This window comes from Odocoileus virginianus, chromosome 31 (assembly GCF_023699985.2).
Source record: "Odocoileus virginianus isolate 20LAN1187 ecotype Illinois chromosome 31, Ovbor_1.2, whole genome shotgun sequence".
Lineage (NCBI taxonomy): Eukaryota > Metazoa > Chordata > Mammalia > Artiodactyla > Cervidae > Odocoileus > Odocoileus virginianus.
Genome location: NC_069704.1, coordinates 20,639,708 through 20,662,906, shown reverse-complemented (window position 1 = coordinate 20,662,906; position 23,199 = coordinate 20,639,708). Strand labels below are relative to the sequence as shown.

The following is a 23,199-nucleotide window of genomic DNA, read 5'->3' as shown; positions in this document are numbered from 1 at the left end:
TAACATAAATACACAGAATATTAGGTATAATTTCTTCAGAGCACTATCTAGAATTCTTGACATCAAATTTTCTGATTATATTGGCATCAAACATTTAATACATATTGGTTAAATAAATGTAAGAAAGAGTGAATGACTATCTTACCAGGTATGTTATCCAGGTATACACCTAGTATGACATACCCAGGTGTATCAGTTCAGTTCAGTCACTCAGTCATGTCCGACTTTTTGCAGCCCCATGAATCACAGCACGCCAGGGCCCCCTGTCCATCACCAACTCCCAGAGTTTACTCAAACTCATGTCCATCAAGTCGGTGATGCCATCCAGCCATCTCATCCTCTGTCATCCCCTTCTCTTCCTGCCCCCAATCCCTCCCAGCATCAGGGTCCTTTCCAATGAGTCAACTCTTCGCATGAGGTGGCCAAAGTATTGGAGTTTCAGCTTCAGCATCAGTCCTTCCAATGAACACCCAGGACTGATCTTTAGGATAGACTGGTTGGATCTCCTTGCAGTCCAAGGGACTCTCAAGAGTCTTCTTCAACTCCTTAGTTCAAAAGCATCAATTCTTCGGCTCTCAGCTTTCTTTACACTCCAACTCTCACATCCATACATGACCACTGGAAAAACCATAGCCTTGACTAGACAGACCTTTGTTGGCAAAGTGATGTCTCTGCTTTTTAATATGCTATCTAGATTGGTCATAACTTTCCTTCCAAGGAGTAAGCATCTTTTAATTTCATGGCTGCAGTCACCATCTGCAGTGATTTTGGAGCCCCCCAAAAATAAAGTCTGACACTGTTTCCCCATCTATTTCCCATGAGGTGATGAGACCAGAATCCATGATCTTAGTTTTCTGAATGCTGAGCTTTAAGCCAACTTTTTCACTCTCCTCTTTCACTTTCATCAAGAGGCTTTTTAGTTCCTCTTCACTTTCTGCCATAAGGGTGGTGTCATCTGCATATCTGAGGTTATTGATATTTCTCCCAGCAATCTTGATTCCAGCGTGTGCTTCTTCCAGCCCAGTGTTTATCATGATGTACTCTGCATATAAGTTAAATATATGGAGATCAATGGAGAAATAACTCCAGAAAGAATGAAGGGATGGAGCCAAAGCAAAAACAATACCCAGTTGTGGATGTGACTGGTGATAGAAGCAAGGTCCGATGCTGTAAAGAGCAATATTGCACAGGAACCTGGAATGTTAGGTCCATGAATCAAGGCAAATTGGAAGTGGTCAAACAGGAGATGGCAAGAGTGAATGTCAACATTCTAGGAATCAGCAAACTAAATTGGACTGGAATGGGTGAATTTAACTCAGATGACCATTATATCTACTACTGTGGGCAAGAATCCCTTAGAAGAAATGGAGTAGCCATCACGGTCAACAAGAGTCCGAAATGCAGTACTTGGATGCAATCTCAAAAATGACAGAATGATCTCTGTTTTTTCCAAGGCAAATCATTCAATACCACCGTAATCCAAGTCTATGCCCCAAACAGTAACACTGAAGAAGCTGAAGTCGAACGGTTCTATGAAGACCTACAAGACCTTATAGAACTAACACCCAAAAGGGATGTCCTTTTCATCATAGGGGACTGGAATGCAAAAGTAGGAAGTCAAGAAACACCTGGAGTAACAGGCAAATTTGGCCTTGGAATAAAGAATGAAGCAGGGCAGAGGCTAAAGGAGTTTTGCCAAGAGAATGCACTGGTCATAGCAAACACCCTCTTCCAAACACAAGAGAAGACTCTACACATGGACATCACCAGATGGTCAACACCAAAATCAGATTGATTATATTCTTTTCAGCCAAAGATGGAGAAACTCTATATAGTGAGCAAAAACAAGACTGAGAGCTTACTGTGGCTCAGATCATGAACTCCTTATTGCCAAATTCAGACTTAAACTGAAGAAAGTAGGGAAAACCACTAGACCATTCAGGTATGATGTAAATCAAATCCCTTATGACTATACAGTTGAAGTGAGAAATAGATTTAAGGGACTAGATCTGATAGACAGAGAGCCTGATGAACTATGGATGGAGGTTCGTGACATTGTACAAGAGACAGGGAGCAAGACCATCCCCATGGAAAAGAAATGCAAGAAGGCAAAATGGCTGTCTGAGGAGGCCTTACAAATAGCTGTGAGAAGAAGAGAAACGAAAGGCAAAGGAGCAAAGGAAAGATATACCCATTTGAATGCAGAGTTCCAAAGAATAGCAAGGAGAGATAAGAGAGCCTTCCTCAGTGATCAGTGCAAAGAAATAGAGGAAAACAATAGAATGGGAAAAACTAGAGATCTCTTCAAGAAAATTAGAGATACCAAGGGAACATTTCATGCAAAGATGATCTCAGTAAAGGACAGAAATGGTATGGACCTAACAGAAGCAGAAGATATTAAGAAGAGGTGGCAAGAACATACAGAAGGACTATACAAAAAAGATCTTCATGACCCAGATAATCATGATGGTGTGATAACTCACCTAGAGCCAGACATCCTGGAATGTGAAGTCAGGTGGGCCTTAGAAAGCATCACTATGAACAAAGCTAGTGGAGATGATGGAATTCCAGTTGAGCTGATTTCAAATCCTGAAAGATGATGCTATGAAAGTGCTGCACTCAATATGCCAGCAAATTTGGAAAACTCAGCAGTGGCCACAGGACTGGAAAAGGTCAGTTTTTATTCCAATCCTAAACCCAATCCAATCTCAAACCCGGGTATATACCCGAAATGAAATTGTTGGATCATATAATAATTGATATTTTTAATTTTATGAGGACTTGCCATACTGTTTTTCATAGTGGCTGCACCGTGTTATATTCCCACCAGTAGTGCACAAGAGTTCCAATTTCTCCACATCCTTATCACCGGTTGTTAATTTATGCTTTTTTTTTTTCCTTTTGATAATAGCCATCTTAGTGGGTATGATGTGGTATCTTGTGTTTTTTTCCTCTGTGAAAATCACACTGTATTATCTGTTACTTCTTATAACCATTATCTTTATCATTGTGGTTTTGATTTGCATTGCCCAAGTGATTAGCAATGTTGAGTGCCTTTTCATGGGCATATTGGCATATGAAATATTGGTGCATGGGATATTGAATATCTTTTTGGAAGAAACGTCTGTTCAACTCCTTTGCCCACTCTTGAATTGGGTTGTTTTGTTGTTGTTGAACTGTAGGAGTTCTTTATATGTCCTTAATATTAACCTCTTACCAGGTAGTTTTAGATCTTATGTTAGGTCTCTGATTCATTTTGGATTTATTATATACATAGTATAAGGTAAGGGTCCAACTTTTGCATGTCGCTATTCAGTTTTCCCGACACTCTGTTGAAAAGACCACCCTTCCTCATTGAGTAAAGTAGTCTTGATATCCGTATTGAAATCATTTGACCATACATTTGAGGATTTCTGGGCTCACTGTTCTATGATTACTATAACTTTGTAGTTGGTTTTGAAATCAGTAAGTATGGGACCTCCAACTTTGTTCTTTTTCAAGGTTATTTTGGCTATTTGGTGTCCCTTGAGACTCCATATGAATTTTAGGACACATTTTTCTATACCTGCAAAAAGACCACCAGGATTTTGATAGTGTTCTGGCCTGAATTGTGTCACCTAGAAGTTCACATATTGCAATTCTGACTCAACATCCCCGGACCTCTGAACGTGACTGTATTTAGAGATTGGAGCTTAAAGAAGTAATTAATTTAAAATGAGGTTATTAGGGTGGGCCCAAATCCAATAAGACTGTTATTCTTATAAGAAGAGGAAAGTGGGACACAGAAATGTATAGAAGGAGGACAGTGTGAAGCCAAGGAGAAGATGGCCATCTACAAACCAAGGATAAAGGCCTCAGAAGATACCAACACTGCCTATACCTTGATTTTTTAAAGTGTGAGAAAAGAAATTTCAGTTAACCAAGCCCTCCTCCCCCAGTGTGTAGCCCCAGCAAACTAATACAGATGGGGATTGTATTGAATCTGTAGATTGCTTTGGGGGAGTGAAATTTTTAGATAGGCCGAATGTCGTAACTTTGGGCTGAATGTGTGAAAATACTCAGCCAGTAGCCAGATTTTTATAAATTCAACTTAGTAGAGGCATTGCTTCTGTACTGGGACCTACTTAAGAAGGTATTCTGTTTATTGGGGCTGAGTTTTTATCTTTGGAGAGGCAGTTTTCTTAAGGTGCTAGTCTAGTCATAATTAGAATGTATTTACCTGCCCTATTTTCACGGTCAGGAATATTGTGCTCACACTATTATTTTTTTTTTCATTTTCCTTTAAAATATTCCTCTCATTAAATTTCTAGGGCTGCACAAATCAGTTTTAGGCTAAAAATAGTATAGTTGCTATTGCTGCTGCTGTTCCATGTGGAAAACATAGCCAACTGCTTTACAGAAAAGGAAAAAATAATTTTCTAGTGTGTTCTTAAGATAGTGTGAAAGCCACGCTGACAAGGAGCCCCTCAACTGCCAGTGGACTAAGATTTCCTGCACCAGTTTCATGACTTTTATTATTTTCCTACTGGCAGAGCAAGAAGCAGGATTCTTCAGGTTCCTTCTACCCAACACATTGCTTGCAAAGGGCAGAAAATAAAGCATTACACTCTAGGTTGGCAAACTATATCTTGTGGGCCAAATCAGCACACCACCTGTTTTGTTAAAAAAAAAAAAAAAAAAAGAAAGAAAAAAATTGGAACATAACCATTCTCATTCTTAGCACTGTCTGTGGCTGCAGAATGGAATAGTGGTAGCAGAGATCACATGGCCTTCAGATCCTAAAATATATACTATCTGGTTCTTTTCAGAATAAGTTTGTTGACCCCTGAACTAGGCTATTAATACATGATGACCAAGTAATTTATTCAAACCTCTCATTTTAAAGATGAGAAAAATGAAGATGCTAATATTACTGAGATTTAAGGGGTCCATGTTGGCAGTTTAGGACAGACTGAAGAAGAGACTTGCTGGCAGATTAACCTCGCCTGAGTGGGACAGGGTCAGCAGACAGGAATCACTAGAAGTGGAATCTAGACTTTCTGAAGTATTCAAAGGGAGGCAGAGTCATGATTCTAACAGCTCTTGATGAGGAGTAGATAACAAGGGTGTCACCAGGGGTCAAACCAAAGAGTAGGAGGATCGGCAATAGGCACCTCAGTTCTGCTTGTGAGGACATGGATCCTGGGGGCTGGGCCACATGAGGTAGTAACTCAGAATACAAATCAGTGGTTTGGGGGGGAATAAATCAGAGCTGATGAAGTAGCAGCAAGCATTAGGTTTAATGTGGGGGAGCTGTGCTGTGTGCACGCTTCACACTTCAGTCACTTCAGTTCAGTTCAGTTCAGTCGCTCAGTCGTGTCCGACTCCTTGCAACCCCATGAATTACAGCACGCCAGGCCTCGCCGTCTATCACCAACTCCCGGAGTTTACTCAAACTCATGTCCATCGAGTCGGTGATGCCATCCAGCCATCTCATCCTCTGTCGTCCCCCAAGTCAGTCACTTCAGTCGTGTCCAACTCTGTGTGACTCCATAGACTGTAGCCTGCCAGGCTCCTCTTGCCTTGGAGACACCCAAGGCAATGTGGGTTAGATGAGTCCATAAATAGGAAAACAAATTCTTGAAATCTGTATCAGTCAGGGTCCCAGCAAGAATCAGAGGGAATCCCTTAAATGAAGATAATCCGAGGGGAGTAGCTGGGCTTGGCCGTGTGATGGATAAAGTGATGGCGTGTTGCTTCTGAGACTAGATGGTAAAGGACTGCAGCTTCTGTCTTGGGATCTTTCTTTCTGCCTGAGACCATCCTCAGGAAACTCTTACTGGGTATGTGAATGCAAGAGAAAAAACCACTATGACAGCAATCACCTGGTCTCCTATATTCTTCTACCCCTGGCTCAGGAGGGTTGTGATCAGAGCTGAGACCTTTTATTTATAGTTTAGTCTCCCCCTTCCCCACCTGCTTCCCATCCTTAGATACCTATTTATGAAAACAGAGCCAACTACTTGCTGGTTCCTTTCGCTCAAGATAGTAATGATAGAAGTGCTGGGGATGAGTGCCTGGGGGTGGTCCTTTTCACATTTAAAAAAAACTTTTTATTTTGTATTGGGATATAGCTAACAGTGTTGCCTGTTGACATTTTGAATGATTTCTTTTGAAGAGGAGTTCTAAGCACTATTGCCTCAACTATTTCTTTTTTTTTCATTTATTTTTATTAGTTGGAGGCTAATTACTTTACAATATTGTAGTGGGTTTTGTCATACATTGACATGAATCAGCCATGGATTTACATGTATTCCCCATCCCGATCCCCCCTTCCACCTCCCTCTCCACCCAATCCCTCTGGGTCTTCCCAGTGCACCAGGCCAGAGCACTTGTCTCATGCATCCCACCTGGGCTGGTGATCTGTTTCACCCTAGATAATATACGTTTTGATGCTGTTCTCTCGAAACATCCCACCCTCGCCTTCTCCCACAGAGTCCAAAAGTCTGTTCTGTACATCTGTGTCTCTTTTTCTGTTTTGCATGTAGAGTTATCATTACCATCTTTCTAAATTCCATATATATGTGTTAGTATGCTGTAATGGTCTTTATCTTTCTGGCTTACTTCGCTCTGTATAATGGGCTCCAGTTTCATCCATCTCATTAGAACTGATTCAAATGAATTCTTTTTAATGGCTGAGTAATATTCCATGGTGTATATGTACCACAGTTTCCTTATCCATTTGTCTGCTGATGGGCATCTAGGTTGCTTCCATGTCCTGGCTATTATAAACAGTGCTGCGATGAACATTGGGGTGCACGTGTCTCTTTCAGATCTGGTTTCCTCGGTGTGTATGCCCAGAAGTGGGATTGCTGGGTCACATGCCTCAACTATTTCATCCTACTTAGGGGGAAAGTTAAAGTAGAATATTATTCTGGCTGGATTAAGTTCGTCAGCACGAAGCTATCCTTTGAATAACAATGCACTTTGGGCCAAAAATATATCTGTTTCTGAACCAGAAAAATTAGAATGGACTTGGTGTATTGGGTTGGCCAGTATATGTTTCCAAGGGGATAGAAACTATCTCCAGAAAGCTGTTTTGTCTTTATCATTCAACTTTCATTTTTAGATAATCATATACACAAAATCTTAAAAATTTGTGTCTTTTGACTTCATCATCTATGAGGAGTACCAAGTGGCACAGAACTTGCGAGTCTTTTTCCAAAGTCAACGTTTTAGTCACAGAAATTTATTTTTGGCTGCAATTTTATTCATTCACTCTTTAAACATTTGCTGAACATATACCACTTGCTTACTTTCGTGAGGCATCGGGGCATAGAAAAGAATAAACCTCTGCCCTTGAATGGCTCAAACCAACCTAAGTGGGGGCAAGTCAGACATAAAAAAATGACTTGATGTGTTAAGAGTGACAATAAGAGTACTTGGAAAGGGCTATAGGGATAGTTTTATAATAGTTTTTGATGTTCCCAGAAACATTTTGATTCTTATGATAAGCACTAGTTTAGCCCTTAGAGTCATGGCTTAACATTTTTATTGAACCAAAAAAGATTGCTATAAATATGAAATTTCTACAAGAAGAAAAAATTATAACTCTTTTGTCTCATTATGGTGGCATTTGAAAATAACCAAGATTATAGTTAGAACACTATGCAGATACAAATGCTGTGTCTTGTAATTGTTAGATAATATTCAGAGGTGTAAGTGACAACTTATAAACATATTGCATCACCATAGAATTGTTATATTATTTCAGCAATATCTAACTTGATACAATTACTTTCATATGATTTTCTAAGAACTGAGATATCACTATAGCATCCATAGTTTGGAAAAACTTTATGTTCAAACATTGTTTTATTACTGGCTTTTATTAATTTTGAATTTTTGTGCATGTATGTGCTCAGTTGTATCCAGCTCTTTGCAACGCCATGAACTATAGCCTACCAGGTGCCTCTGTCCAAGGAATTTTCCAGGCAAGAATACTGCAGTGGGTTGCCATTTCCTTCTCTGGGGGCTCTTCCCAACCCAGGGCTTGAATCCACATTTCTTACATCTCCTGCATAGGCAAGCAGATTCTTTACCACTGAGCCACTAGGGAAGCAAATATGCATATGAGAATTCTAATTTTTTTAAATTTATTTTTTGGCTGTGCAGCATCTTAGTTTTCTGACCAGGGATCAAACTCGCGACCCCTGCATTGGAAACTTGGATTCTTAACCAGTGGATATTCTGAAGACCTAGTTCTCTTAAAAATTTAATAGCTAGCTCTCAAAAAAAAAAACAGAAAGAAAGAAAGAAAAAAAACATTGTACAAAGCCAGGCAACAATACTGGGTTATTTTGCTGACATAGGAGGTGAGGCCATTAGACTTGTTTGTTGATGCAGAGAGGTGCAAAGTTTAGGAATCGTCCACTAGGTAGGGAGATGAATGCTAAGTCTAAAATCTGAATTTAAGGAGCACTGAAAATACCTGCTGCCTCTGATATTCTGACCATTATTTCTTTCAAAACCATCTGCAGATGTGTGCATATTAATTGGCTCCGGGCATTCTGTTACCTAGGAGGAGTAACACATTAGATAGCTAAAATTAGAAGGAAGGTTAAAAAAAAAAAAGTGAAAATACAATGCCTGGTGATCCACTGTCCATGGGGCTTTATAGCTAGAGACCCTGACTGCCAAGCAGGAGGGGTCCTTAATCCTTGTGAGGTGTGAATGGCAAAAAGTAATGGCGGGGGGGGGGGGGGGCGGGTGTGTGCCTTATTGTACACCCATGCTGTCTCCCACTTAGACCTGAACCTGAGTGTGGAGGGTGAGGGTTAGGGTTACTCACGATTCACATGGCCACACAGCTGTACATCACACTTTTCGTTTCATGGATTTGAATGCATCGGTGCTCAGGGAGATGTGTGAGGGGGAGAAGGAAGTAAGTCACAAAGAAAATTGCAAGGCATTTGGCTTTCATCTATTCTAGTTGTTTAAGCATGCGGGGGTTGGGGGGACTGCCTCAGCTTTATTAAAAAAAATTCCTAATCATGCAAATGTTAACAATCAATTCATAGCAGTTACAAAGAGTTGCTATGCAGTGGGCACTGTGTTAGTGTCTTAGGTACATCATCTTCCTTAGTGGCCCCAGGGGCTTCCCCCACTCTCCACAAGCAGTAAACATCTCCTGGATTGTACTTCACCCTCCTATAGCCGTACCAGAAGGGATTCCGCCTGATTTGCAATTCCAGACTGATAACGTCTCCTTGACCTTGTTGGAGCTTTGAGGTGGTGATGACAATGACCCTGGGCATCAAGGGGGAGAGGCGTCCCTTTGCTCCGCACCCAAGGCCGGGCTCAGACAAAGGAGACAGAGCTCCTTAGTCAGGCAGCCCTGGACGCTCACCGTTGTTGGCGGGAGGGCCTCCGTGCTCTCTTATTGACAGAGCTGTGGGAGTTGAGACCTGCACCCACCCCCACCCCACCTCTCTGTTCCAGGTGCTTGGATTCAGAGCCCTGGTTCCCCTGGGGCTTACACAAGGCCAAGGCAGGGCCCGTTTTCCTGCCTCGGGTCCCTGCCACTGCCAACACCTTGAAATTCTGGTGAACTATTCACTGTTCTGAAGGGAGAGTGGTAACAAGCAGATCTGGCTTGAATGGTTTCCAAGAAGCTTGGTGCCAAGGGGAAGGCCTGAGAAAAACCAGGCTTGGAAGGAGAAGCTCCTAATTCTTTGAAAGCTTCACCCTAAGGACCATGCTGCTTTTCAGAAGAAGCTGATGTCCCCTATCCGGTGGTTAGAGACTCAGACTCACTGTCGCGGCTTTTCAGAAGAAGCTGATGTCCCCTATCTGGTGGTTAGAGACTCAGACTCACTGTCGCGGCTTTTCAGAAGAAGCTGATCTCCCCTTCATTGTGCTTAGAGACTCAGACTCACTGTTCTTCAGGCAAAGCGATGCTGCAGTTCTGCCCTCTTCAAGGGAGCTATGGAGAGAAGGAACCAGTCACTAACATCCAGGGCACTAACATCCAGGACACTTTCACTTTTTTAAACCTTCCTCTTTCTCAGCCTTATTTCCCTTTTTCTGTGTCTTTTCTCCTAAACTTGGCTTTTGTTGGTGGTATTTAGACATGCTATTTTCTCTCCTCCGGGTGTGCTCTAGGGTGTTATCTAATTTCCCTTCTGTTCTAGTGTCACTTGGCATTATTATTGGGAAGATGAATGGGACAGGGGTCAGAGTTCAGCAGGAAGGCATCTGCGAGCCCAGCACTGCATAGTAGAAGTGCTCAGAGGTGCTCTTTAATGAAAGCTTGGAAAAGATTTGCACAGAGAAGGCAGTCTTCTATCCCTGCAGCACTGGAGTGACCAAAAGGTAGTCTTTTTCTGGAGGGACCAAAGCTGAACAAAAAGGAGGTCATAATATCTTTACAGGGAGTTCCCTGCTTGGGATGGCTTTTCTTCTCTTAGGAGAGAAAATGGGGGGAAAGACAAGGTGATCAAACACGGAGGAGGTTGAAAATGGAAGCTCTGGAAAGGGTCGCTGACCACTGTCCTGTTTTGCTCATAGAACTATCTCACCAGAAAGAGTTTCCACTCTATTCGCAAAGCCTCTCAGCCAGTATTTGCCCTGGCCTCAGGTTACTGCGCCGTCGCCTGCGGGCTCAGGTTCTCTTACTGGACTTTGTTCGCTGTGACAGTCCTTCCACTTTACCAAGCAGCCAGAATTCCCACTTGCGAAGAACTGCTTTGGCATTTGAGGCGAGGGGACAATAGCTCTATTGTTCTTTTGGCCTTCTTCAGTAGAGCAAATGTCTCCTCCATCTAACCCTGTCACCACGGGAGGCTAAGCGTGGAGCCCTCCAAGACTCACCTTCCTTCCACGTCCGCTTTGTTCTGGGAAGAGGGTTTCGTGTACCCCAACCCTCGCCCTCCCCTCCAGCGAACCAGTCCTGGGACCCGAGCGGACAGCTGCCTTTTTCCTGCCCTTCACAGGTTGAAAGTTGGGCGAGGGGGAGAAAAAGATGCAGGGGTCAGGAATCCCGTTTTAGTTCGGGTTCGACCAGCTGCGCGTGGTTCCCCCGACTACACGCAGAGCGGTCCACGGGAACCCCGGGCAAGCTCTAAAAACACACGGAGAGGAGAGCCAGGCGTCGCGAGGACTCGGAGCTGAAGCCGTCTCCTAGGGCGGGTCGGGATCCCGCCGCCGGCTTCCCGCACGGCGTGCTCCAGGGAGTCCCCACGCAGGGCGCATCTTTGCGGTTGGGTTTCCCAGGCGCCTTCTGGGAACCCCGCCGAGCCCCCGGCGGCTCCAGAGACGCAGGCGAGCTCGCCTCCGCCGGCCGCCAGCTTGCTCTTCGCGCTCTGGCTGCGCCGGAGAGTGAGTGCTCAGGGTCCCCCTCTGAGCATGCGCAGCCCGGCGCGCCCCCTCCCTGGCCAGCCTTTTACTTCTGCCTTTCATTAAACAAACAGGAGATCCTGAAACCTGGACCCGGTGCAAGCCGCAGCTCAAGGAGGAGGCGGAGGAGTAGGCAGAGCGTGGGATGGGCGCCGCCGAGGGGGATCGGTGATCCCGCGCTCCCCCACCAACCACCCCCCCCCACCCCCGCGCGCGCGCGCGCGCACTCTCGCTCACACACACACTCGCACAAACACACTCGTACACGCCCGCGCCGCGCGCTCGCTGGTTGGATCTCCCACGCAGGCGGAATGCAGCAGAGCCCGGGGAGCAGCGTGTCTCCAGCTGCCTGAATGTGCCTCGCTCGCGGGAGCCGGAGCCGGACGGCCCAGTAGGGCGCAAGGGAGGAGACTCTGCCGGGAGAGGTGAGTGGGGCGCCCGCAGCCGCGGGGCCGCTTCTGGACGTCCATGGGGGCAGATCAGGTTCCTGCCGGACACAGCGGCGCAGGTGGCCCAAGCCCGGCTTGCGGGCATCAAGGTGCAGATGAAGGCAGCTCTGGGGCGGTGCAGGGGGAGAGGGCGATCCCAGAAAGGGTCGTCTCCTGCGAGGTGTCAGATTGACCCAGTGGAAAGCGACATCGTGGCTGCTCATAAACTTTCGTCCCCTGTCATTTGGGGAACGTGGAGACAAAGGGGGCGTGGAGGCTCCCTCCGTCCCGTTGCATCCTCCTGGCTGCATTCTGGGCTGCGCGGGAGCCGGCATGCGGGCGGGGGCGCCCTGCAGGTAGCTGGTGCCAAGTCTTCCCGCCGGGCGGGGTTGGGATTTCTCACCCCTGCTGTAAGCGTTTGTCTTTGATTTTCCCTCAGGCGTGGGCACCTGTCATCCTTTCCTTCTCCCCCATCCCGCACCCTCGGCGCCTCGTATTTGGGCGCGGGGCGGGGGGTGGGGGGGGGTGCGGGAGAGGGAGGCGGTGTCACCTGGAGAATTGGAGGGGCAGCGTTTGGCTTTCTCGTTCAGCACCAATGCCACCGGCGCCGGGGTGAGGCTCGGGTCAGCGCGGGGATGAATGATGAGTTACTAAAAGGCTTGCGGTAATCACCTCCTGGAAGCGCTGGGCGCGAGGATCTCTCCTCCCCGGGGAGAGTGTCTTCACGCACACCCAGGCGGCGGCGCTGGGAGCCGGGCTGGGCTGCTGTGGTGGGGGCTGCAGGCGGGGGAAGCTGGGGCTTTATTTTTGCCCGGGGGTTTTATGACCCACACATGTGGAGTATGTGGAGGATTCTGGGTTATTTTTCTTTGTGGGGATACCATATTCCCTTTTAACCTCTTTCGTGGGAGAGATTCTCTGCAGCCCTTATATCGAACTGGTGGACAGGAGCCCTTCTAAATAATCCCTCCAGTCCCGGGGAACAGGTCCCAGCGAAGGATTCCCTAAAATGCCATTTCCATTGGGGCGGGGTCTCGGAGGGCAGAGCGCCTGCTGGTACCGGGGAAGAGCCTCAAATCTAGTGGTCCTTGGAAACAGGCGAGACTGGTCAGCACACAAGGGGTCCAGGACTGGGACAAAGGGGTTTGCAAGAGGGACAGATGATGGCTATTTGGGAGAGGAGTGACTAGAGGCAGGAAGAGGTCTCCTGGGAAGCGAAGTACCCCTGCTGTCTTCACTGAATTCCTATACCCCTTCTCTCCTGTGGTTGATGGCTTTTATTCATCTGGTGGGACTCTGGAGATTTCCAGAATGTCACATCTGGAGCATAGGAAACTTGACTGTTCCTTAGCTAACCCTGAGCACAACCACAGATTAATTCTGTAAGTCTAGAAAATGTCATGTGCAGTTCTCTATTTTGACATTTTGTTCATACCTGGAAGATGGGATGGATAGACCGGTATATTGCAGTGGGGCGGAACCTCTACTTCAGAGAGCTTGGATTTGTAGAAGAGTGTGTGTTGCGGGGGGAGCCTGGAAGCCAAGCTGATGCTGATAGAAGAAAACACCAGAAGCTCAGATCTAGTTCCTGTGACTGTGGGTTGCCAGAGAGTTCTCTTCACTTTAAGATGAGTTGTAGAGGCTGTCTCTCTGCTGCTTTGGGGACCTTTTAAAATTTTAAGCATTTTGTAACTTCTTTGAAGTGGGAGAAAGCCTGATATACATGAGGTTAATTAAGGAAGTTCACTTATGAGAGCACCTTGGCTCAAAAGTCAATATTGCCAAAGTTGAACTTTTTGAGAAAGGAGGGGAAAAGAGGAATTGGAAATGGATGTGTATTATTAAAACAGCTTCACTTTTATAATTTTTTAAAAAGCATTCAGTAAGATAGAATTCTGAAGTTTTTTTTTTCTTTTTTCAAACAACTAGTGAAGACCTTTCCAGAAATATTTTCAAGTTGAAATTGACATAGTAGGGGTTTAAATATAATTGTCAGCCTAAGTCCCTTTTTATTTTATGGTGAATATTCACATCATTTACATTGTAAATCTTGGCAAGAAAAATTAAGATTATTATTTTTTTTTTGCTTTATACTAGAGCTCTATTTGCTCCCTTTATGATATATTTCCTGTTTGTACATTTGCAAGTTGAACTCATTTTGATTATATTCAGATTATATTTTCTAGTATTTACTGACCACCTATCCCTTATTTAGCATTGGAGGTTATATAAAAATGTATAACATTGTTCTGGCCCTTAAAGCATTTATAATCTAGTTGTCAATACAAGATTAACACACATGAAGTAATTGGAGAGTAAGGTAGGCTTTTACTGTCCTGTGAGCTCTCAACATGCCTGCCATATACTCCATCCTTCCTCCTGGCTTTTCTCAACATTCAGAAAACACACATCAGCACTTATGTGCAGGAGCCTGCAGGAAGAGAAACACATGGAAGTAAAAAATAGTTCCAGCTTTCAAGGATGGGGAAACAGGTATTTAGCTAACTATGATGCAATCTGATTGACTGTTATAGGGTAAATTAAGTAGTAATAGTATAGACATGCAAGTGACTTTTTTTCTTCCTCTATGGAATTTAACCAGATGGTTTTGGAGATATTTTTGAAAAATGGATAGTCTTTACAAGGTAGGGAAGGATGAAAAGGACATCCTGGCAGAGGAAATGTTTGAGTGTGCCTGATGAGTTAGTGAAACACTGAGCCATCCTGTGTGGCTTGAGCATAGGGTGCTGGAGTGTGGATACAGAGAAGAACAGCAGCTAAGTTACAGTAATTAGCAACTGATGCTGTGGAATAAAGGCTTCCCAGGTGGTGATGGTGGTAAAGAACCTGTCTGTCAAAGCAGGAGATGCAGGAGATATGGGTTCAATCCCCTGGGTCAGACAAACCTTGTTTATGTAGCACAGTGGCTAAGAGCACAGACTCTGGAGCTAGACAGGTTCTATTTGAATTTTGGCTCTGTTGTTGTTCAGTCAATAAGTCGTGTCTGACTTTTTGTGACCCCATGGGCTGTAAGTTCCCCTGTCCTTCACTATCTCCTGGAGTTTGCTCAAACTCATGTCCTTTGAGTCGGTGATGCTCTCCAACCATTTTGTTCTCTGTCATTCCCTTCTCCTCCTGGCTTCAGTCTTTTCCGGCATCAGAGTCTTTTCCAATGAGTTGGCTCTGCATCAAGTAGCCAAATTACTGGAGCTTCAGCTTTAGCATCAGTCCTTCCAATGAATATTCAGGATTGATTTCCTTTTGGATTGACTGGTTGGATCTCCTTGCTGTCCAAGGGACTCTCAAGAGCTTTCTCCAGCAGCACAATTCAAAAGCATCAATTCTTCGGTGCTCAGCCTTCTTTATGGTCCAACTCTCACATCTGTCTGTGACTACTGGAAAAACCATAGCTTTGACTAGACAGACCTTTGTTGGCAAAGTGATGTCTCTGCTTTGGGCACACAGTTTACATCTATATGCCTCAAATTACTCTTGCACTTCAGGTGGAGATAACCATCTTAACCCATCACATAGAATTGTGGGGATTATATGAGTTAATATTTGCTAGTGCTCAATAAATGGTAGGTTTTATGTGTGACAACAGTCAGGTTAAAAACAAAGTTTTGACTTTATACTCAGGACTCCAGAGCCTGAGTGCCACAGTGTTTCTTTAACAAATTATTTTGGTTGGTTTATAACTAGCTGGCTGCAATCCTATTTACCTCTCAGTGTAGGAATTAAATCAGCCAACATGAATGTGGCAGGAGCAGACTAGCTCCTAGGTAGAGTAGGTGTCAGCATGTATGCCTGTAACATTTGCCTAGGTGCCTCCTCCTCATGCCTATCTAGGGAAGGTAGAAGTTTGCTTGCCTTTAGGCTGGTCCTCACATTCTTCAGGCTCATAGGCAGCACACAACAGATACTTAGCTGTTTAGGAAATTGTTTTCAGGGAAGTGACTACATGTATTAATTACAGCACTGCTTTGGTACTGGGGGATGTAAACTAAACATGTCAGATGTGAGGTTTTGCATCATTCTTTGGGAATTAAAAGCCTTTTTTCTTCACAGAAAAGTCTGTACTGTGTTCTAAAATAGAATCTCCAGTGGATGTGGAAGCCCTGTCTTCTAGCTAGTTGGCAACAGGGCCGTGACTAGAACTTAGGTCTGACCGCTGCCTGGTGCCCTTTATGTTGTGGTTGTTGTGCTTGTATTCTGTTTAGTTGTGTCAGGCTCTTTGCAACCCCATAGACTGTAGCCCGCCAGACTCCTCTGTCCTTGGAGTTTTCCAGGCAAGGATACTGGAGTGAGTTGCCATTTTCTATTCCAAGAGATCTTCCCAACTCAGGAATGGAACCTGCGCCTCTTGCCAAATATTGTTTTCACTCCATAATCAGACTGATTTTTGTTTTCCTGTTTCATTCATCCTATTTATGTTTCACTCAGATTAAACTTATAGCAGTCACCCAACTGAGATTTTTCTTTTTCACCATCAGGTCTTTGGCTGTGCTTTTCTCTCTTGCTGGAATTTTCTCCCTTACTTTCCCTGCCTAACTCCTTTGCAAGTTAGGGAAGGTTGTCTTGACCTTTTAGCACTAGAATCGGCTTCCCGTCCTACGTATTTCTCTGGTCCTTACCTTTGTATTTTCAGCACCTCACATAGGGCTTGTCACATAGCAATTGATTGGATTGATTTTAATTCATTTTGGATTGAATGAGTGACAGTGAATGAATCTTCACTTCAGTCATTTCTGATGCCCCAGTAATGCAACTTCATGTTAGAGAAAATGATAAAATTTTCAAGTTCAGCAGTTCGCTGGAAATCTTCTAATCAGACTCTTAAGTGAAACAAGATGACATTGAGAACCGGAGAGTTTCAGTGACTTGCCTGAGCTCAGTAGTGTGAGAACCAGGACTAGAACACTCAGCTCCTGATTTCAGATGCAGCGTCTGCCCAGGTCCTAGATCAGGGTGAGCTGCGGGAGGCAGTCATGTAATTTCAGGGTTTGTTCCTGTTTTTATTTCAAAATTTGCAGTCTTGTTCATTATATATTTTTTGCATTAATTTTTAAAAATATTGCACTAAATATTGTTTGTTTACATTACTGAGTTTTTGGACATCCCTTTAAAATTTGTGCCTTCTGTGAGGACCTTTCTGACCTCACCCTAATTCCAACTCTGTTCTTTCCACTTCTGGGCCTTCATTATTGGTGTAAGAATGCAGTTTCACTGTGGAAAGCACAAAAATATCAAAGGAAACATCATTTAACATGGTGGAATGAGCTTTAACAAACATTTCATGACCTGGCTGATCTGCTTATTAGTAAATGTTACATTTATAGCATAAAAGTAAGGCCGAAAGGAAAAAATAAAAATTGAAAGATTCTCTGTCTATTGAATGTCTATTTATCTGTCTCAGAACCAAGGGACAATGTAGAGATTGTCTTCACTTATAAGTTTATGCATGTGGTTGTTTATATATGTCTATATTTCTGAAGTTTCTGAAGACACAAGATGGAAGAAGAAAATTATTCTACTCATCAACTTGGTGAGTCTTGGCTTATGGCACTGTTGGTCTGTTTTGAAGATTTAAGGTTAAAAGGCTAAAAAATTGGCCATTTCTGTCCCCAAAATAGGGAAGGAAGGAAAAGAAACATTAATGTAAAGGAGAAAAAGAGACATTTTGAGGGAGATATCTGCTAAGTACCACCTATACTACTTTCAAGTGTAGAAGGGACTTTACATATATTATTTCAGTCATTTTGACAGCATGCTAAAATAGGTATTCATGTCTCCATGTGACAGCTAAGCAAACCAAGACTCAGAAAAGTGAGTTAGCGTGTCCAAGCTCTTAAGCTAGAGCTGGATTCAAAACCCAGATGTGAGTTCATTGAAGACACTCATCCCACTTCATCCTGCTTCTCCAGGGCTTGGGGTGACAGTCCCCTTATCACCTCCTATCTTCACCGCAGCCTGAGGTTCAGGGCTTTGGCAGTTCATATGGGTTTGCTGGATGGGAAATCAGCAGTCAGCTCCCATCCCTGCTATTATTTCCTCCTTCTATGGTACATTTATCTTTCCCCATTCATCAATAACAACAGAAAGCAGAGATGCATACACATAGGAAATAAGTACCCATCTTTGTGTGAATATCATAAATTTTTACATGACATGAAAGCACACATTTTATTTTACCTCCATTATGTCAGAGAGGGCTTTTTCTTTGGGTATTACAGCATCAAGTGTTCCAGAAATGCTCCCAGACACAGACTGATGAAAAAAGGTGATCATAATTACTGGAGCACATCTGTCACGATGAGGGGTAATGTATTGCACAGCTGACGGTCAAGGGTTTCTGGGGTGCTTTTCTAATCTGTGTTTCTGATGAGTAGCATGGAGCAGTGACCCTCACCCCCCACATTTTAAATTCAATGAAATCCTCAATCAAGTGGAATCTGATATAATTAACAAGAAATAAAATCTGGTTGAGAGTAATGCTGTTCTGTGCGGAACTCTAGGAGCAGAGCATGCTTTATCATTATTCCCATCTCCCCGTCTGCGCTAGCTATCGCTTCCAGGCAAACTCCCACACTCAAATGCTCTAATAATCAGCCCACAGCCTTTTCTCCCGGGGGTCACAGAAACTGAAAAAAAAACAAAACAAAAAACAAATGTAAGACCTTTTCATTCACACTTACATTAACTGGAAAAGAACATTATCTCTTTGGTTTTTTTCCTCAGTGTAAATGTAAGGCAGTATCTCTGTGTTTGAGAGAATCTTCTGGGTTTAGTGTTTTATGTGGGCTGACTCCTAGCATGTGACACAATTCATGACCAGGTTGTTTTGGAGCAATTAGAGTATTTTAGGAATCAAAAAACTAAACCAATTATATATGTACTGCAATGTTATACAAAATGTAAATGTAATGAAATGCATGATGTAGAAAGTAAAGATCAGTCATATTTCTGCCCCAACCTCTTCCCCAGAAAATCACTGTCAGTTGTTTACTGTATGTTCCTCCATTTTTGGTCCAATTACATTTGTATATGTTACTCTTTTTTTTTAAAAAAAAGAAAGGTAGAGTTATACTTTACATATTCTTTTATATTTACTTTTAATTACAATTTCAAATGAAAGCACTTACTTTAGATTAATAGTAGTAGTAAGTAGTAAATGTCGCTCAGTCGTGTCCGACTCTTTAGGACCCCATGGACTGTAGCATACCAGGTTCCTCCATCCATGGGGTTTTCCAGGCAAAAATACTGGAGGGGGTTGCCATTTCCTTCTCCAGATCTTCCCAACCCAGGGATTGAACCCAGGTCTCCTGCATTGTATGCAGACACTTTACCATCTGAGCCACCGGGGAAGTTCGTATTTGGTAAATATTTCTGTTGTATCATTAGGATAAATGCTGCTTTTCATCCTAAAATAGAGCTCAGCTGATCTATCCTATGGTCCTTTGGCGACCTACGTATGCTAAGTCGCTTCAGTTGTGTCTGACTCTTTACAATCCTGTGGACTGTAGCCCACCAGGCTTCTCTGTCTGTGGGATTCTTCAGGCAAGAAAACTGGACTGATGCCCTCCTCTCGAGGGCATGCCCTCCTCCAGGGGATCTTCCCTGACATAGGGATCAAACCCATGTCTCTCATGTGTGCTGCATTGGCAGGTGGATTCTTTACCACTGTACCACCTGGGAAACCTCTCCTCATATGTAATTTTTAGATACAGTCAATGAGCAAATATTGTCTGAGGTCCTTCTGGGAGCCACCAAATATACTATGTGCTTTTCTGGAGCTCACTGTCTATCTAGCAAGAGATAAGATAATGAGGGGACTTCATTTGAACTTTATGAATGGCAGCAGCTATAAACTCTCCTTGATTCACAGAATTGCTGGAAGGGATAGTCTACTTCAATTGTTTTCAGTTTTTCCTGTTGAGAATGCTGAGGTCCATTGGGGTTAAGGGACTCGTCCAAGATCCCACAGCTGATGACTGGAGAGGCTGGGATGACAGGCTGGTTTGTAGCCTATTAAGCCAGTGCTTAATACCTGACAACATCAGTTGTTGTTCAGTCGCTTAGTCATGTCTGACTCTTTGTGACCCCATGGACTGCAGCACACCAGGCTTCTCTGTCCTTCACCATGTCCTGGAGCTTGCTCAAACTCATGTCCATTGAGTCAGTGATGCCATCCAACCATTTCATACTCTGTCATCCCCTTATCCTCCTGCCTTCAATCTTTCCCAGCATCAGAGTCTTTTCTAATGAGTTGGCTCTTCACATCAGGTGGCCAAAGTCACATCAGACCTGACCGCAAAACAACCCTCCCACTGGAAAAGGGAATGCAGGACCTCACTTCACAAACACTAGCTTGACCAGTGAATCTCTAGTAAATTGAAACTCATGCTTTATGTAAATATTGTCACCCTCAAGCTGCTGCAGATACTGCTTCCCCATCCTCACATCCTGCCTGCCTGTCTAGCCCCTGCCTAAGCTCCATCTTCTCCTCTTCAACAGCCTGATCGTCTCCCATTTTAGTAACACTTTGAAGTTAGGTAGCAATCTGACCATATTGAGATGGTGCCCACATTACCTAAAGAGAGTGTTCTCCTATACACATTTTAGCAGAGGTTTAACTTTTAGTTTTGCTTCTTGCCATCTTGAACTTTAAGGAATGAGTTCCAAAATAAGCGCATTTTAACTGCCAACTTTAATCAAGGTATGAATTCTTCCTTTTATTACCTGATGATTTTTCTCCCTGATGGGGGCATGAATTCTCTAGTTAGCCTTCCCTGCTGTGGAGGCAGGGTCACGTGGTGGGTTAGCAGCTTGGACTATGAGGTCAGAGGGACCTGGGTGTTAGTCCCAGCTCTGCCATTCACCAAAGTTGTGATGTCAGGCCAATCCCTTTGTCTCTGTAAATCTCAGCTCTCTTGTCTGTAAGATGGAAATAATAAAAGTACGCCCTCAAAGAGATTTTGTAAGGAATAAATAAATTGCTTGCTTGAACACAGAGTTTAGAACATACTAAGGACTGAGAAAATTGCAGCTACTATTTTTCATTATTTATGATATACAAGACATGTAACTGACATAGCCTTCAGTTAGATATAAAGCTTTATTGGGTTATCACATAACATTTTAATCTTTTTTTTTAAAAGTAAGACTTAAACCAAGCATTTGAAAATATGACTCATTATGCAAGTAACTCCCTAACATTGTCAAGTCTTTGTCAGACTATTACCTTCTGTGGAATTCTGAAGAATAGCAAGAGGTGGGAAAGTTGAGGGATTTGGTTCATACACTGAAGCCCTGCTTTAAAAAAAAGTGTCAGCCCTCTTTGCATTATTCTACTTTCATGGAAATGCTTGAGGACTGATGAAAATGTATGCCTTTCCCAAACATGAAGACTACATTATTTATCAGTCTTGGTTAACTACATATTTTAAGTCTCACTTTCCTTACTTGTACTGGTAGATTATCTAGATGTCGACATGGCTGAATGCTGCATAGACTCATAGAACCTGAGGTGTGGATGGCAAGAATCCAGTCACTCACTCAGTGTTTGGGTCTCCCATTTCACACCATATGATGAAAAGCTGTCCAGCCTTTGCTTTTCAGCACCAGGTCTCCATTCCTTCCCCATGTTGGTGACCATAATGGATGTACTCAGGATAGAAGCTGATCGGATCTGAGCTGTGGTTGGCCAGGATCCTGAGAGCTGAGGCAGAGAATGTAACCTTAATGCGCGTCAAACCCCCAACATACTTTCATCTCAGGATCTTTGCACTTGCTGTTAGCTCAGTCTGAAATGCCTGCTTTGCAGGCTTTCTCTCTATTTTGTCCACCTGCTCATATGCCATCAAATAAGCCTTTCCTGGTCGATTTGTCTAGAATACCCAGCCCATTCATCTCTAACTCTTTATTCTGCTTTATATCTCTTCGTTAGTATTGATCACCACCTTGCTTTTTGTATGTGTTTACTTGTTCATCTGTTTGTAGTCTGTCTCATACTAGAATGTAAGTGCCACAAGATGAGCCATTCTCTACATTTTGTCTATTTTTATATCCCCAGGAGTGCCTGTGACACTCTATAAATTTAATTGAAATTTATTGAATAAATGAATTAAAATATAAAGAATAATTAGCATCTTGAGAGTGGATCTAAGAAACCAGTAGAAATCACCCAGTCCAAAAGGCAGGAGAGTGATAATAACATCTAAAAATGTGAGATGGTCCCAGAAACCCACACCTGGGCAGATCTGGGAATGTTGGTGGGAAGTGAGGCCCAAGTCTGGGGGTGGTTGCAGAGGATTGCTCTGAATAAGGTGAAGGTGTCACAGTTTCTACCACTGACTTTCAGACACAGGGAGCACATGCCATTAAGCTTACTCCTGCAGCAAAGAGATCATTTCACTGAAGACAACTTGAAACATTAAACAGATTGAGCCAAATTCTGCCTCCCTTTAGCTGCATGGGGCCAGATGGCCAGGCTAAGGGGTAGAGCTCATGTGGAAGAAGATGAAATTAAATGATGCCCAAGAAATCCAGCTTGATTTTACATAGAAGGTCATTTGTGTAATGCTCCAACAAAATGAGCAAGCTGGACCACACATCGTATACTTATCAGGAAAATAAATTTGGAAAACTGCAAACATTTAGCATGTGCACCTTCTTACCTCTATATGTGACCCACTATTGAACAAATGTTACTTTTGTGTAGGAAGTCTTTTTATCTTGGCATCTTTAAATGTGAAGTTACTTCTGACTTCAGAAGTGGATTTGGGTCTGGGTGCAATGCTGACAAGTGTTCTACGTGGATTGTTTCATTTGTGTGATCTGGGGTACAGCAGCCAGAGGCAGCTTCATGAGGGACAGGATTGCCCCAAATTTGACCTGGAGTTCTCCTGGAGAAGCTGTAAATGGTGTGACAGCCTTGCCTGAACACTCCAACCCAGGTCTTGATCTCGGTGGATTTCCTTAGAGAACTATTGTTGGATTTATTTTTTTTTTTATAATTCTTTTGCTTTGAGCAGAAGTTTTCACTCACTTAAATATCAACTATATAGAAGAAGCTCACCAAAACTAATCGAAAGGAAATGGAACATCCTTGGAAAGTTTAACTCTGTGAAAGAGGATGGGCTGCAGTCACTCTTACAGGATGTTCTTGTGTGTGAGTCATCAGCGCAAGTCAGTCTTGAGGCCAGTGATAAAAACCTTAAGTCTATACCTTTATACATGGAAAAAATAGAATTTATAGGGAAAAAAATGAAAGAAGAGAAACCTAAACATTCAGAACTGGGTGAACTGATTGCCTAGTGTTATAAGAAGGATGAAGTCTCTGGAGAATAAATCAGAATTTATCACATCACTGGTACCTTTTCTAACAGGGCATCTG

At 43.4% G+C, this 23,199-nt stretch overlaps 1 protein-coding gene across 4 annotated transcripts in view; it reads left to right on the top strand.

The window, feature by feature from the left end:
- The first annotated feature begins 11,310 nt into the window (after nt 1-11,310).
- PLPPR1 (phospholipid phosphatase related 1) overlaps nt 11,311-23,199 on the top strand; it is a 295,003-nt gene continuing 283,114 nt past the window's right edge. For 3 of the 4 annotated variants that reach the window (XM_070459367.1, XM_070459368.1, XM_070459365.1), the window contains exon 1: nt 11,311-11,801. The gene's annotated coding sequence lies outside the window, so the exon portion shown is untranslated. Of the gene's footprint in view, nt 11,802-12,363; nt 12,417-23,199 lie in introns of those variants that run through there. The other variant, XM_070459366.1, reaches the window with a different exon arrangement.